Source organism: Mauremys mutica, chromosome 7 (assembly GCF_020497125.1).
Source record: "Mauremys mutica isolate MM-2020 ecotype Southern chromosome 7, ASM2049712v1, whole genome shotgun sequence".
Lineage (NCBI taxonomy): Eukaryota > Metazoa > Chordata > Testudines > Geoemydidae > Mauremys > Mauremys mutica.
The window spans coordinates 45,242,631-45,259,745 of record NC_059078.1 but is presented as its reverse complement, the minus strand read 5'-3'; the positions used below and the strand labels follow the sequence as shown (position 1 = coordinate 45,259,745).

Genomic DNA, 17,115 nt, shown 5'->3' with positions numbered 1-17,115 from the left:
TGATTCTCCTTCTCAAAACACTAGAGTATTCCACCTTTACTGTTTTAAAGTATTAAATAGTCCTCAATTCTAGCTGGGATATACCTACTAATGTTTTCTTCTTTCTTTTTTCCCATAATAGCATGCTGCTGCTGGAAATGGTGGTGTTGCCTTCAATCTCATGGGGGTAACATTTTTAAAAGCATCTAAGTTCCATTTTGAAAAGTGCCTAGGTGCTGAACCTCCATTGAAATCATTGGGATTTAGGCACCTACATACTTTTGAAAATCCCATTAGGTGCCTGTCTGCATGTGTAGTTGAAGTACCTAAATATTTTAAAAAGTCTGGCCCTAAGTCACTTAGGTGCTTTTGAAAACGTCACCTTATGAGCATTTAGTAAATACAGCAATGGCCAAATCTTCAAATTTGCTGCTGAAGTTTGAAACTACCAATTTTGCACCTGTGTTTTTCCATCTGCAATCAAATGATGGGTGCAGATTTGGGTACTTTCATTAATGACCTGATTTGCATCCACAATCAGGTAAGTGTTGCAAGTATTCAACAGCTGTAATTTGTTTGGAAGGTGCAAAAATGCAGCTGCCAGTTGCTCCTGCAAAATGGGAAGTTGGAGCTTAGCTCTTTTTCAGAAGTTAACTCAAAGAGCAGACCAGCAGATGATTGAAATCAATGGACCTAGGCTGATTTACACAAGCTAAGGATCTGACCAACTATAATAAGGTAAAGAGTAGAGCTGCTTGGAAAAGCATAAATATTTTCTGTAAAGAAAAAATTCAAAATAAATTAGAATTTGTATTTATCTTCCCAAATTGTTTTTTCATTAGAAAAATCCTAAACAAATATTTCCCCTAAACTAAGTGGGGGGGGTTATTTTTTGGAGGGGTGGGGAGAGGAGGTTGGTGGGTTTCAATATCCAAAAAGTGAAATTAAATTTTGTGGGGCTCAGTTATTCATCAAACAGCTGTCTTTTTTTCTGCAAATTTTTCTTCTTCTTTTGAAAATTTACATCATCTAATTTTTTAAAATGAAAAATCATGACTAGGTTTAGTAAAGAGCCAGCAGGGTTATTTAATATGAACAACTTTTCTGATAAGCCTACCTGTAACTAACCACAACTTCCAAAGTTTCTGAGTCTAGCATGCACTGGGGCTTAGATAAAGTCAGGCATGGATTCTTCAGGAGTTTTCTCTGTTGGTCCTGGGTTAGCCCACAAAGCACTTTCTGGTGGATTTGGTACAAATGAGATCCTGTGTGTCAGAGCTTTCTGTGCTCTTTTTCCAATCTCTTGCCCTACCTGGTGGACTTCCACCCTACAAGACTCTTCAGGACTGGTTTGGATTCTGATCCAAGCCACAACAGGCCAAATTAACCTGCTGGATCAAGCTTGCCCCTGTTGAAAACAACAGGAGTACTTGCGGCACCTTAGAGACTAACAAATTTATTTGAGCATAACCTGGTGTAACCCCACTGGTTTTAGAGTTAGAGCAGAGTTAAACGGTGTCATTACAGTCTGACATCTTCCATTTGTTTCTGCTGGTCATTTTGTTTTCCCAACATCTGACAGATATATTTGCCTTGTGGGGCTTTTAAGCATTCTTGTGTGGCAACTGAGTTAGCAACACAGACATTTTTCATTATTCATTCATGGCATATTAGTGACTACAGAGAAAAGAGCTGTTAGATCATCTTGCATGTCACCCCTGCCAGTGTAGGCTTGTCCCCTACAGTAGTACTTTGTCCATTCCTGTTTTAAATAAGGCCCTGATCCAAAACCCACTGAAGCCCCATGGAAAGAATCCCTTTGATTTCAATTGACTTTGGATCAGGCCCTAAAGCTATGATGCACCTATCCCTTCCTTATGGTGTTTATTCTACAATCTAATAAGTCTCACTCTGAGGATATATTAATCCAATATTCAATTTAGATTTTAATTTTGTCCTAATTATCTATACTTTAGTCCCTGGGGAAAACCCTCACACACTTTGTGATTTGAGTTGATTTTGAAATAACTGCAGGTGTCTTGGCGTCAAATTGCAGAGTCAGTTGGCATTTGCAAGCTTTATTTTTCTCCCCTTCAATCCTTACTGAGAATTTTGTGTGAGAAGGTTATTTTTCTGTTTCCTCTCCTACATCCCTTGTCATACAAGGTCACTTCTTCAGCTGGGGACTGGTTAGACTTTAATTCTGCAGCCATGGAAAATTATTATCAAATGGGACTAGTTTTAATGCAGATAATTAACTGGCACATCCGGTACCTGGTTATATTTTAACAGGTTAATATTGCACAATTGCCTTCAGCTGTAGTGACTCAACTCAAAAATAAGTTTTCACTGAACCCTGTTTTCACTTAACTTTAAAACATACATGGCCTTGACTGTGGGCCTGATTCTCCCTTGCAACAAGCCCACGTTATACTTCTCTGGCAGAGTACAGGGGACTTTAACTGGGTGGAACTGGCCTGCTGAGAACACCCCCATTTAGGGAGACTTCCTGGCTGGTGTACAGTTCATATAAGAATTCTACTCTGGCCCTGCTCCCAACACTTGGGTGTGGGGGATTGGGGTGTGTCTGATGCATGGCTGGGATGTGCTGCACTATGGCTATTCTCCATTTCCAAAGATTATGGGAAGTAGAGTGTATGGTAGCACAACCCTGGGGCTGCTCTGAATTACACCAGGGGCCAGACAGAGTCTTGCATGGCCCCAGAATACACAGAGCACAAAGGTGGCTTCAAGCTTGCTCCTCCTATTCTCTGCTTGCCCCAAGTGCAGCGATGGAGTGACTGTGAATCAGACCTGTTTCTTTAAGGCATAACCCATGGTGATGGGATACAGTGGTGCACCATGGGAACATCCAGCAGTGCAACCCTTGATGCACCTGCCCCATGTCAGGAGGAGTGAATTAATCAAACAGCTTATGCACAAGGGGTTGAGTTAAGGCCTACTTTCACCCTTTGCATCCTGAAAAACGTTCTTAACATAGGGGCTCTTGTATGGCATATGTATTGTAATATAGGATAATTTTGATAAATATCTCTATTAGCTGTATTTGTGAATGTTGATTCCTATATGGAAAAATGATTGATTTATAATGAGGAAATATTACAGTAAGTTGTAGCTGGGTTGGGAATAAGGAGTCACAGATTGGGGAATCCTAACAAGAGCATGTTTGTAGACCGCATTCATCACTCCAGTTAAAGAGTGTGTCAGTCTTTCCATTACAACTCCTCCTTACTGGGATTTGTAACTAATGTTAAGAAAAATCCCCCAGAACTTGTTTCTACCTGCTACATTTCAGGCTATGTTCCAGGCAAGCCCATTTACAGCCAGATCCTCAGATGCTAGAAATTGATGTCATTCTGTTGACTGCGGTGGAGCTACACCAATCTACATCAGCTGAGGATCCGGCCCTTAGACCTTTACTACTTCAGGATATTTTATCACTCTTTTCATCTGAACTCTCTGTTGCTCCTTAGTCCACTGCATGGGATGGCACCTCTGTGCAGGTGTCTTATACACAATCTCAAACCGCGAAGGCTGGTTCATCTATGGGTCATCCAGTCAAAATTTTGGCTTTAAAACACAGAGGGTCAAATCTATAACTGTTGACATCAGTGGAGTTATGCTGGCCAAATTCTGTCATAAATGACACCCAGAGGCTTAGCTAGTATACAACTGAGGACAGAAATTGTTCCTTATTTTTTTAAAAGATCATCTCATTTGATAAACATTAGGGGACAAATCGTAGAATATCAGGGTTGGAAGGGACCTCAGGAGGTCATCTAGTCCAACCCCCTGCTCAAAGCAGGACCAAACCCAACTAAATCATCCCAGCCAGGGCTTTGTCAAGCCTGACTTTAAAAACCTCTAAGGAAGGAGATTCCACCACCTCCTAGGTAACCCATTCCAGTGCTTCACCACCCTCCTAGTGAAAAAGTTTTGTCCTGATATCCAACCTAAACCTCCCCCACTGCAACTTGAGACCATTACTCCTTGTTCTGTCATCGGGTACCCCTGAGAACAGTCTAGATCCATCCTCTTTGGAACCCCCTTTCAGGTAGTTCAAAGCAGCAATCAAATCCCCTCTCAGGGCTTGGCTACACTTGCAAGTTGCAGCGCTGGTGGAGGCTTTCCAGTGCTGCAATTAGTAACTGTCCACACCTGCAAGGCACATCCAGCGCTGCAACTCCCTGGCTGCAGCGCTGGCTGAATACCTGGTCTGCTTGGGGAATAAGCATTGCAGCGCTGGTGATCCAGCGCTGCTCGTCAAGTGTGGCCACACACCAGCGCTTTAATTGGCCTCCAGGGTATTAGGAGATATCCCAGAATGCTTTTAACTAAATTACTCTCTTTGTTTTGTTATGCAGCCTTTCTTTGTTTTGTTGTGAACGAGCTCCGCGCAGAGCTTCGTTGCTGGTGCTGCTTATCTAAAAAACAAACAGAGCTCCTGTTTGCTGTGATCAAGCTGTACCTGGGTGTAAACAATCAAATGAGAGGCAGGCAGGGAGTGAGTGAAACAGCGGGGAGTCGTGTTGGCTGCAGGCTGTTTGCAATTAAGAGTTAAGACTAAGGGGTTGGAAACATTTTCTGATTTTTTCAAGGCAGGAAGCTAAACACACAGTGTTGGCTCCAAAAATCCACTCTCTCTTTCCCCCTGCTCCCTGTCACACTAGACCCCACTCCACCCCTCTCTTTTGAAAAGCACGTTGTTGCCACTTGAATGCTGGGATAGCTGCCCATAATGCATCACTCCCAACAGCACTGCAAATGCTGCAAATGTGGCCACACACCAGCGCTGGTAGCTGTGAGTGTGGCCACACACCAGCGCTGTTCCTGCACAGCTGCACGACCAGCACTGTAACTCCCAGCGCTGCAACTTTCAAGTGTAGCCAAGCCCTCATTCTTCTCTTTGGCTGACTAAACAATCCCAGTTCCCTGAGCCTCTCCTCATAAGTCATGTGTTCCAGCCCCCTAACCATTTTTGTTGCCCTCCGCTGGACTCTTTCTAATTTTTCCACATCCTTCTTGTAGTGTGGGGCCCAAAACTAGACACAGTACTCCAGATGAGGCCTCACCAATGTCGAATAGAGGGGAATGATCATGTCCCTCAATCTGCTGGCAATGCCCCTACTTATACAGCCCAAAATGCTGTTAGCCATCTTGGCAACAAGGGCACACTGTTGACTCAAATCCTGTGAATGCAGCATGTGTAGCCATACCTGAGCTAGGTTTGATCTGGCTAGTTCTAAGTACAATCTCAGTGAAGCCACAGTAGCATTGGCAGCAGCACCGGCTGTACAACTTGCTCGGGTGTGTAAAGTGCCAGTGTAAACAGTGCACCAGCGCTGGGAGTCGTGCCTCTTAGCATTGCCAGTCTAGACTAGCCCTGAGAAAATCTTGGCACCTGGTTAAATTCCTTCTGCACTTTCAGCTGGACACCAGATTCTTTTTCATTTCCTGCCATACGTAGAGGTGCAGGGTTAATTACTAAATTTCCCCTAGGTAGTTGCATTTCAGTTACAACAAGCCCTAAATATGGGACTAGACTGTGGCTTTGCCACAAGACCTGAGTAAAGGGTGGTGTTACCCCAACAGCAGGCCAGGAACAGTCAGAGAGGTGCACTATGATTCCTGCTTCAAGCCCTGCTCTTGTGCCAGAGGGGAAGTAATCTGTGCCAGCCCTATAGCTTGTCTGATTACTTGCCTCTCTGTGCCTTCTCAGCTGCATTAGCTGGTGTGTTTGTGGGGAGGAAACAAGACAGCACCCACTCTTTGTCCTCCTGTGCAGAAGGGAAAGCAGCAGCTGCACCTAGGCTACGCCACCTGCAGCAATACTGTGACCCACACTAAGCATAACCCGTACATGGCAGGAGAGTATTCGGGCTCGTACCATGTGTCACCGTTGTGCCCATAGCTTGCATATCCGTTTGAAAAGCATTGTGGGTTGCTTTGGGATAAAAACTTCTATACAAATGCAAGATGCCATGGAATTAATCTGCAAAGGTCACTATGACAAGCAAGGACTCAGGGAATCAATGAGATCAGAAGGTGAGGAAATGAACAAACAGGAGAGTGGGGAGAAAAGCAAACAGGAGAAGGCACAACCAGCCAAATGACCTTTCTTTTAGACTAGGCTTCTGCTCTCCTTTTCAGTCCCTCCGTGAGGGGGTATGCAGACCCCACACTGGGCTCCCAGGGGTTAATACTGGACCCAGATAACCCCACCCCTCTGATCTGCCAGGCCTGCTCCATCTGGAGGAGCAGGCTTGGCAGACCAGAGGGGTGGGGCTAACAGGAGCTCAGAAGCCCAGGTAAAGGGCTGGTGGGCAGGCTGTAGAGAGACAAACTTTCACCTGAGAGGCCAGACAGAAGGTTGAGCCTGAGAGGGGACTACAGAGCAGGTAAGGGCCATAGGCAGGGCCTTCTCCAACCACCACCCACTTGGAGAACCAGCAGTTTATGCAGAACCCTGCTCAGTTGGACTCTTTGTTACTCTGACACACCCCAAACTGAAGGTCTACAGAGGTAGGAAGCAGCCCAGGGCAGCAGATGTAGACTCTCTGCAGGGAGGACCCTGCCGGTGTTGCTTCCCACAGGGCCCTGGGTGGGGACCCAATGGAGAGGGAGGGCCTGGGTCTCCCTAATACCTTCCCCCTTAAGGGCAAAGTCCCAGATGTGGGTGGAGTCCAAAAAACTCCTACCCTAAGGCCCAGAAATAGGCACATCTACTGCCCCCTGACAAAGAGCCAGGGGGCTGGAGGTCAGATGTGCTAATTGCTAGGCCACCTGACTCTCTGAGTGCCCTCTCCTACTCTCTGCCGTGCCCTCCCTTAGGTTCAGCAGTTGCGTTTGGTAACAAGGTTTATGTAGGGAGGAGTTCTTTGCTCAGGTCTGGCCAGAAGAATACCAGATGCACCATAAGGGAGCTTTGCACTAGTTGCTGAAGCTCTGAACTACAGGACTGGACAACAGGCCTGGTATTGATCACATTTATGACAGCTTGTGTCTCTAGTGTAACAACAGCAACTTCAGTTCAGTTGCTCCTAAGTAATTCTATTGATTTGAATGGATTTGACCTCTTTTCTTTACTTGACCTACTTTTCCCATTGCTGAGTTAAAATGGATGTTTGCATTTGTATTAGCAACCAGATTCCACTGCAATAAGCCGCATTATAAAGGAGTGAAATACATAGACATCCATATGTTTTGATATATATTTAATGATTTTTTTTAGCTGTTTTATGTGGGTGTAGTGCTTTGGGATCCTTGGGGGTGAAAGGAGCAATAAGACATAGGTGGTTGTTGTATACATTCATGCTGAAGCCTTGTGCAAGTCCCAGCTGTGAAGCTGAGCTTTAAGTGTAACAGCGAAGAATCATCCCCTAAGAAAACACAGGGAAGCATTCAATAAACTGATTCCATTTTTGTTAATAAAATTTCAGGGAGAAAAGTCAAAAGTGCTGAGGAGGCACTCTGCAGTCAATATGATGGCAGATTCTTAGGTGTCCTTAAACAGCATTTCCATTAAGGGCCTGATCTTTTACACCAAGACTCCTTTACATGGCAGTATTAAGGGTTCCATAACTATACTCACTTTCGGGTCCCTTTTCATTGCTAAAGTAAATGAGGCGCAGGCCTGGAAACTCTCTTGGAAACCCCATGCAGCACAGAGTCCTCCATGCTTGTAGCAGAAGTTGACCAGTTCCTTGTAGAAGTGCCTGTTAGTTTGGGAGGAGGCTGCTCCTGCCAAAATTTAAACTGACAATGCTGAGGATTAAAGGCAAGGATCCTGGTCCTCAGCAGATGTAAATTGGTGGAGCTCTACTAACTCCAATAGCGCTCCATGGATTTCTATGAGATGAGGATCTGGCTCATTAAGTCTACTACCTGAGTTGAAGGAGACACTTCAGTAGCTCAGACAGCCTCATGCAGGCCTCTTTAGCCACTAGAGAAGATAGTCAGTCATTGGAAGTAACTAATTGAAGCTGTTCTATTTAGAACATGACCTACAAGGTTGCTTAAGAACACATTTTGGCACATGCCTACAATTCACTAATGTGGGGCCACGTGTTATCTGTGCTTTCAGAAAACGTCTGTGGATTCGCCTTCTGTCTAAATAACAACCTATCCCAGCATACAGCCCTCAGCTCTTCACTATGTGCTTCAGATATGTAGCAAGTGGGGTTTGCAGCTTGTTGGGCCTGCACTGGTCATGGAGACAAGGCAATGGCAGGAACTTCCCTTCAGCATCTGGGCTTGAGGTTGCTGTGGTGGCCACCCCTTCCTCTGAGAAATGAACAGGGTTTCAGCCTGAGAGGGACCTTGGTTCTGGAGGGGAATGTAAAATAGAGGACCTGGCTGCTACTTGTAATTAAAGATCTCAGGGCACTTGTCTTAGAAGAATAAACAGGTTAGCCCAGGGGTCTCAGTCAAGTCCTCACTGGGTAATTACAGCTCTTCAGTCTCCTTGCATTTCCTAATGCACACACTCTTCCCATCAGGGGTCAACCTGGAAAAAAATAAGTGGTGATGCTCAGAGAAGCTCTGCCTGCAGCTTACCCCCAGACCCCTCCACATCAGTGTACGGCCAGACACCTCCTCATCCTACCTCCAGTTTACCCTACCACTGTGGTCATAGATTATAAGGGCAAAAGTGACCCCTGAGACCAGCTAGTCTGACCTCCTGTATGACCCCAGCATTTGGACCTCCCTGAATTAATTTCTGTCTAAACTAGAGCCTTTCTTGGTTGGGGGAAGTGAGGGAGGAAGAGGTAGTGGTGGGGGAAGAGGAAGAAGGGAGTATTGAGTCACTTTCCAATGTATATTAATGCTCATATTTAGTGGCTTTTACATTAAAAGCATACTGTGTCAGGAGTGTCGCTGAGCAATGGCTGCTGTGTTTAGGCTCAGAGATAACAAACCACTCAAGTGCAGCCAAGTGAGTTCACGTAACTAACCGGATACTGTATGCTTATAGCTGGACGAAGAAGAGAGAATGACTCTGGGATGCCTTTTCAGATGAGAAGTACAGTACAGTATAATATAAGGCATTGTATTATTGTACTCCTCCTCTTAGAATCCCAAGGGATGGCCTAAGACTCATACAGAGAAAGTTAAAGTGCTCCTGTGACATGTATTGCAACCGCATGCAGTATCTTTGGGACCCATCCATATCGTATTAGGTTTATGAATGATTTATGTATCAGTGTGGGCTACAGACTGCATGCAATTCCATGGGGGGAAGGTTACCAGAGCTCCCCCAGGAATTAAAATCAGTGTGTGTGTGGTGGCTGGGTGATTACTACTGTCCTTGAGATTCTAAATGGCTCCAGAGAAGTAACAACCCCATGGAGTGGTTTGCATAGACTAGTTAAGGCTGAGTTTTCCAGAGACTGGGAAACAAAGAAATGGCTTTTGGTGTATAAAGGCTGAGACTAGGTGGTCTTCCTCTTGTGTCACCAAACAGGATCATGGGCCCTAGGGGGACCCAACCTTTGCTGAAAAGTTGGAAAGACTTGGCCTTAGTAGAGCCCATAAGACTGATGGGTGAGTCTGGTGGTATGCTTAGTAAGCATGTAGGAACTTCTACTGGTCTTTGTTGTCTCTGTGTGCTTTTTTGTACTTGAATTGCTCTGAGCGAGCGCACTTAGCTGTGTGGTCGCTGCTAAAAACACTGTTCACAGCCTTCAGAGAGAAGGCCACACACGGGCTCTGGTCTTTAGGCAGACTGGCTTGCTGGGGATATCACAGTGTAGTCAGGGAGCTGTGCAGCCTCCAAACCCCTGGGTAGGAGGGAGAGAGACAGACATGGGGTCTCCATCCAAGAGAGGTGATGGCTGGGCACCTAAAACCTCAAGGGAATGCCCTGGAGGGATCGCAGAGGGGAAAACGTAGGTGCAATTACCCTGAAACTGTGACAGCTCCATTTATCACAAAGGACGCTGGCTTTGTTACTGTTTGGCTTCTTAGCATAGTACCTAGTATCCCATTGTGCTAGCTGCTGTACAAACATGGAACAGAGAGACTGTCCCTGCCCCCGTGATCTCATAATCTCAGTACAGTTCTGAAGCAAGATGGTTTGTTACGGTGGAGAGCTGATTCTTAGCCAAATCCCTTTGGAAAACATGGAGTACGTCTCACCTTTATAAGGTATTTTATGCTCCAGAGCTGACTTACTCACACCCAAAGGCAGGTGAGTCAGACCTGACTGTTTGTCTGGAAAAACAAACAAATAAAAAACAATGAGTCACTTAATATAAAGCTGGAAAAGGCAGCCTTTGAAAGTAGGATTTTATCTATAAAACAACAAAGTTCTGATGAAGTACGGAGGTGAAAAAAGTTTTGTGGATATATTTGCAATCTTCCATTCTCTTCCCCAACGTGTATGAAAGGCGCCATGTTGGGGACAGAGAGAGAAAATAGACTTACACAGTTAGGTATTTTATTTGTTACAGGTGGGTCTTATGTTGGCCTTGAACCACATGTTATGTGGGGTGGGGGTTATTTTGTTAGCCAAAGTGAGTCTTGCAGGGCAAACTCATCCCTGGTGTAGCTTCACTCAACTTGGTGGAGTTACACTAGGAATAAATTTCATCCTGTGTCAGAGTATGGGACATAAAATAAAGAACACAGCAGGGCCTGTACAGCAATGTCTGGTTTATGTCTGGTTATCAGGCACTCGCAATGTTCAAGTGGTCTCACCAAATTGTTATGATCCTTTTATGTGCACCAACCAGGAGGGAGAAAAATATATTTAGGGGTCTGATAGCTACACACATTAGGTACATGATTTGTTTCCACTGAATGGAATTCTGCCACAAGACCTTTACACACTCTCATAAAGGAAATGAGATACAAGAGAACTGCATTTTGGCTAGTAGTTCTCTAGTATCCAACTTACTTTGAGCACCAATTTCATTTAACTCCATCATGACAAGCTACGCTAGCTCACCATCCAGCCAAGCCAGAACTGCCCTAGCAATAGGTCAGAGCAGAGGCTGGCCAGCTGAAAATCAGCATTCTCATCAGGATGAAAAGTCAAAATATTTTACGGAACAGAAAACTCTGAAAATCTTCAGTGGAGAATTGCTGAAAAGTTTTGTTTTGACACTTTTATTGGAATAATGTTTTGAAATTCCCAAATCAAAATGTTTTGTTTGTTTGGTTTGGCATTGAACTGCATCTGCCAGAGCTACCAAGGTGCTTCAGGGGAGTTGCAGCTCAGCTGTCTTGTGCCCCCCTTCTCTTCTCTGGGCTGGGCTCCTCCACCAAACTACATCTCCTGTGATGCACGTGGTCATGGGACTCCAATGACCCTCTTTGGTAGCTCAACCAGAGGGCAGGGCCTGGTGTGCCATGGCTAGCTGGGGAACCATATTTTTTCCTTTGGGGGGGGGAAAAACACTTGTGAGGAGAAATTCCTGGCCAGCTATAGTCTCCAGCTTTTCATTCTGCAAACCTCTTTGTACAAGAGAGAACTGTTGAGGGGGCTGGGATCTCTCCCAACACACACACTCCACTTCTGCCTTCCCACTGTCAAAATCTTAAATTCTCTGGAATACCAGATAGTCTCTGAAACACAGACTAAGAACCACTAGACTAGAGTCCTTCAGCTACAAAAAATCAGTATATACAACTAAGCCAGGTATACAGCTGCAATAGCATTCAGTCCCTCAACCTCCAAACATCAACGTATAACCAAGCCAGCGATAGCGCTGTCATACACAAGTATGAACCTCTGCATAGGTGAACCTCAATAGAGAACCAGAATAAGGTGTCCTGTACCATAGCATAAATAACTTAAATGCCTCAAAATACAACCACACCAAAACCTATAGTAATAAAGTTACTGAACCTCCATGTACAACTAGATTACACCTACATCAGCAACAGGTTACAGCTCCAATGTCTAACAAATATGTACAACCAAAAATTGGTTTGTTTGTTTTTTCCAGACAATAGACCAAGTAACTGGGAAGCTGCGCAAATGGCAAGCTGGGGGGTAGTCTGATAAACCTGACACCAAATTAAAGTCCTGTCACTAAGCAAATTCCGAACTGGTCCACATCATGCAATGAATGGGGGATAATCTACATTCTAGGAGGGGCCATCCCACATATGCCCATCATGGGGGGTGGAAGGGAGAAACCACCCTGCAAATCTCTTTCATGGCAAGTAAATAGTAATGAGAACATATGTTTCCACTGCTAAGAGAATTTCCTGTGCAATGAAGTGCAAATATATGTAAATATGCAGGAACAAATGACACGCATTAATCACTGGGCTATTCTATAGCTATGGTTTTGATAGCTAAGCCTGTACAATAGTGCCACCATCTCTGCACTGGACTATAAGGTGGATAGAAAGCTGGCTAGATCATTGGGCTCAACAGGTAGTGATCAATGGTTCCATGTCTAGTTGGCAGCCAGTATCAAGTGGAGTGCCACAAGGGTCGGTCCTGGGGCCAGTTTTGTTCAGTATCTTCATTAATGATCTGGAGGATGGCATGGACTGCCCCCTCTGCAAGTTTGCAGATGACACTAAGCTGCGGGGAGAGTTAGATATGCTGGAGGGTAGGGCTAGGATACAGTGTGACCTATACAAATTGGAGGATTGGGCCAAAAGAAATCTGATGAGGTTCAACAAGGTCAAGTGCAGAGTCCTGCACTTAAGACAGAAGAATCCCATGCACTGCTACAGACTTGGGACCGAATGGCTGGGCAGCAGTTCTGCAGAAAAGGACCTAGGGGTTATGGTGGATGAGAAGCTGGATATGAGTCAACAGTGTGCCCTTGTTGCCAAGAAGGCTAACAGCATTTTGGGCTATTTAAGTAGAGGCATTGCCAGCAGATCGAGGGACATGATCATTCCCCTCCATTCGACATTGGTGAGGCCTCATCTGGAGTACTGTGTCCAGTTTTGGGCCCTACACTACAAGGAGGATGTGGAAAAATTGGAAAGAGTCAAGTGGAGGGCAACAAAAATGGTTAGGGGGCTGGAACACATGACTTATAACGATGATTTAGTTGGGTTTGGTCCTGCTTTGAGCAGGGGGTTGGACTAGATGACCTCCTGAGGTCCCTTCCAACCCTGAGATTCTATGATAGGAGAGGCTGAGGGAACTGGGATTGTTTAGTCTGCCAAAGAGAAGAATGAGGGGGGATTTAATTGCTGCTTTCAACTACCTGAAAGGGGGTTCCAAAGAGGATGGATCTAGACTGTTCTCAGGGGTACCTGATGACAGAACAAGGAGTAATGGTCTCATTTTGCAGTGGGGGAGGTTTAGGTTGGATATTAGGACAAACTTTTTCACTAGGAGGGTGGTGAAGCACTGGAATGGGTTACCTAGGGAAGTGGTGGAATCGCCTTCCTTAGAGGTTTTTAAGGTCAGTTTTGACAAAGCCCTGGCTGGGATGATTTAGTTGTGGATTGGTTGAGCAGGGGTTGGACTAGATGACCTCCTGAGGTCCCGTCAAACCCCGATATTCTATGCACTCTGAGCAGCTGAATATCTACATAGAAAAGGCTTTGTCAAAATGAAACTTGTTACTTTGATTCACCTCTTAATGCCTTTAAAAGAAAACTGTCAGTCACTGGAGCTATTGGATGGAAGTGTGCAGCATGTGGGGGCCAGTGCTATGAAAGCATTTTAAAGTCTTCCCTTCCTTGATTGTCTGAGGTAAAGCAAAAATGATTGACAGCAGTATATATCTTGCAGTCGTTAGCTGGAATGATCGCCAGCCTTTCTTTGTCAGATTTCAGGGAGAATCAAATATTTACCACTGAGTGTAAGAAGGAGTTGGGGGAGGGAAGGAAGAGCCTGATTCTGATCTCACTTGCATCTGAGAGAATTAGGAGTAATGCTACTGAAGTCAGTGGAGTGATTCCAGTGTGGGCACCAGTATAACTGAAAGACCTCTTCCCCACCCCTCTGGTCATTGCTTGGTAGTGTGGGTTAGCCCTGTGCTATCTGCGAGTCTGATCTCGAAAGCTGTCAGTGCTCTGGGACCTGAGGGTACTTGGCACATCTCTGGATCAGGCTCTGAGCTGTAAGCTGAGCAATCTCCGACTTCAGAACATATTGTATTTTTAGCACAACTGATGGTGATGATACTGACAGCGGAACAATTCAGTTCCCTCCCAGTGCAACATGATTCACACTCTGTAAAAATAATGCTCAATGAAAGAAGCCCTCAATCCCAAGAAAAGAGCACTGGAGCCTCTTAAACTTTCTAGAATGGACCTTTTTTCCCCTGTGTTGTGTGTGGGTTTTTTTGTAAGAAGCAGTTTCTTGTGGAATAGTTATTTTTGGTCAGGTCTGCCAAAGAGCAATGACCGGAGCTCTTGGGTTGCTTTGACTTATGCTGGGGGACCAGCCTGACATAGGGAGCACAAATGTGTTTCAAACCCACTTTGTCACCTCCATCCTAACCCTGAATGGTGCTGTTGGCTGCTGAGTTCCAGCCAAAAAGCTGGGCTCCCTCTGTCCCTTAAACAAGTGGACGCCAAGTACTCCAGTTACTTGTTGGGGAGCTAGTTGGCTGAAAAAGCTGGCTCAGGATATTTCCAGAAAGCTCTCCGGCATCTTGATATCACAGGAGAGGAAATGCTGATCCAGATGCACATCACTGTTTCAGGGAGATTTCAGAAACGTTCCCTTATTTTAACAGTTGCCTGAGCAGAGAAGCATCTTTTTGAATTTTACATAACTTCTCTGTTTCACCGATCACAAGGCTAGAACTCTAGCAGGATTTTGGAGCTGCAGTAAAACAACTCTCTTCATGCTGCCAAAGCTGGTCCTATGTAGTTAGTGCTGTATAATAGCACTAGGGCAGTGGTTCTCAAACTTTTGTACTGGTGACCCCTTTCACACAGGAAGCCTCTGAGTGTGACCTTCCCCCCTTATAAATTAAATACACTTTTTAATATATTAAACACCATTATAAATGCTGGAGGCAAAGTGGAGGCTGACAGCTTGTGACCCCCCATGTAATAACCTTGTGACCCCCTGAGGGGTCCTGACCCCCCAGTTTGAGAACCTCTGCACTAGGAGGTGCTGCTAAGGCCCCTAGCAGGAGATATCTGAGGACACAGCCATGCTTATCTCCTCAGTGCACTCAAGTTGCTCTCCTACTGTACTACTTATAAGCGTAGATACTTCCTGGCCAATGACTCCATACAGGCAACCCCCATCTATTCCCCTCAGACACAACTATAAATTAGCAGCCAGGGATGCCTGACAGAGAAGAAGCCATGATACTGTAACATCTGCCACTACCACATCTTCAATGGATGCTGCTGCAATTGAAGCCATATGGGAAATTCATTACCAAAGAGACAGTGCTACTCCATTTCAAGGGAGAATCTGGATGTAAAACATTGGCTAGATTCTATGGTGGTTTTTTAAAGATATGAAATATTTCAATTCACTAATTTTGCTGGCAAGGTATTAAATTGTTTTAGCAAAAGGTACAAAAATTCTATGCAAAAGAGGGCTGTAAAGAGTAACCTCAGGGTGTTGGTACCTCTTTAATTATTAGTACAATGAACATGTTCCTTTTCACAGCCCTTAAGTGGGGATGTAATTCATATGCTAAAAATGATCGACTTCTTTAGAATCCATCGATAGAAATTAATAGCCCTGTATGGGGCCTCTACCTGCATAATGACCTGGTTTGAGAGTCACTTGGTAGCTCTTTACAAACTCTAGAATGTCCAGTGCCAGAATTAACATGCAAGTGCACAGAGGTGGCCAATCCTTTTTGTTGTGAAATTTTTTATGTAGCAAATGCTCATCCCAGCTCCCCTTGATCAAATAACTGGGGACTTTTGTGGGGCTTTTCTAGGAGATGGTCTTGGTGTTGACACCCCATGCTGCAATGAATGGGGCAGCTCAGCCATCGCAGAACTATTGTTTCAGGGTCTCTGCAAAATCAGGCATTGCTGCTTTGGTCAGACTTGAGTCATGTTTTAAAGATATTCCCCTCCCCCCGCCATGGGGGGCTAGGAACTTGCCTTCATTTTTAAATGAAATCTGAGGTTGAGATTCTGATGTAGTCACATGAGGTGAAGATCTGGGAGCATAGGCCCAGGCCTGTGGTGCCTATACTGTAATCCCGATCTACCTGGGGAAAGTGAAATCACAGTTTTATTTGCAAGGAAACAACCACTAGTTACAGCAGAGGTTACTTCCTGATTCCAGGCTAGGTTTGCAATGCAGAGTAGCTTCGCAATTATATATTCCTGTGCAGTGTACATTAAACGATTCAGCCATGGGTATGAAATAACGATTCAAGTCCAACAGCACTCATATAAAAGCTGCAGGGTGGCAAGAGTCTATCTTTTCCCTGTTCTAATAGCCACCTCTGACCTTTAACTGAGTGAGAAATGGCTTATTCAGAAGGAAAAACCTGCAGCAGGAATCTAGCTTGTTACTATCGCTTGAGCTGCACATGACATTTATTTCCTTTCCCTTTTGCAAACTTGATTCTCACATTTTAAATGGCACGGTTTCTATTCTGGGAAGTTGACTGATACATTAGCCACATCATCAAAGATCTTCAGATTGTACTGGGGTTAAGAAAATAACCATAAACTGGGGATTGGAGACTACATGGTTGCGAAGGTGAATAAATCTCTAGAGACCTGAATTCAAAGCCTATCTAAGGTCACAACTCATAAAAGTCCCTAGAGAAACTTTTTTTATCAAGTTTACCAAACTGCTGTACAATTTTAAACAAATGGCATTCTTTGCTCTGGAGCATTTGGCGAGTTGAACAGCGAGGATGTCTCAGGTCAGAATTGAGGTGCAGCAGCAGCACTCGGCAGGAGAGGACCCAGAATTTCATAGTGCCAGTTACGTTGCACTGCTGTAGTTACATTGATGCATATGTCCCTAATCTAAACAAGGCTTTACTTGGGTTTTCTCCCTTGAATAGAGCAGGAGAGCAGTAACTTGGATAACTTCTTTCCCCAGGAAAGCACAGCTCAGTGCAAGCCCCAGGCACTTTAGGATCCAATCCAATACCTTCCCCATACAGAATCACAGCCTGGCCTATCAGAGAAATGTACACCCTCCTGTCTGCTTAACATACAGGCTGTGAGAAAGCCCCCAGACCT

The 17,115-nt window shown here is 44.8% G+C and overlaps 1 long non-coding RNA gene across 1 annotated transcript in view; it reads left to right on the top strand.

Moving 5' to 3' along the window:
* The first annotated feature begins 584 nt into the window (after positions 1–584).
* The window catches only part of LOC123374681, a 30,829-nt gene continuing 14,298 nt past the window's right edge, over positions 585–17,115 (top strand). Inside the window, exon 1 of the long non-coding RNA XR_006581156.1 lies at positions 585–717. This is a non-coding gene — a long non-coding RNA (uncharacterized LOC123374681). The remainder of the gene's footprint in view (positions 718–17,115) is intronic.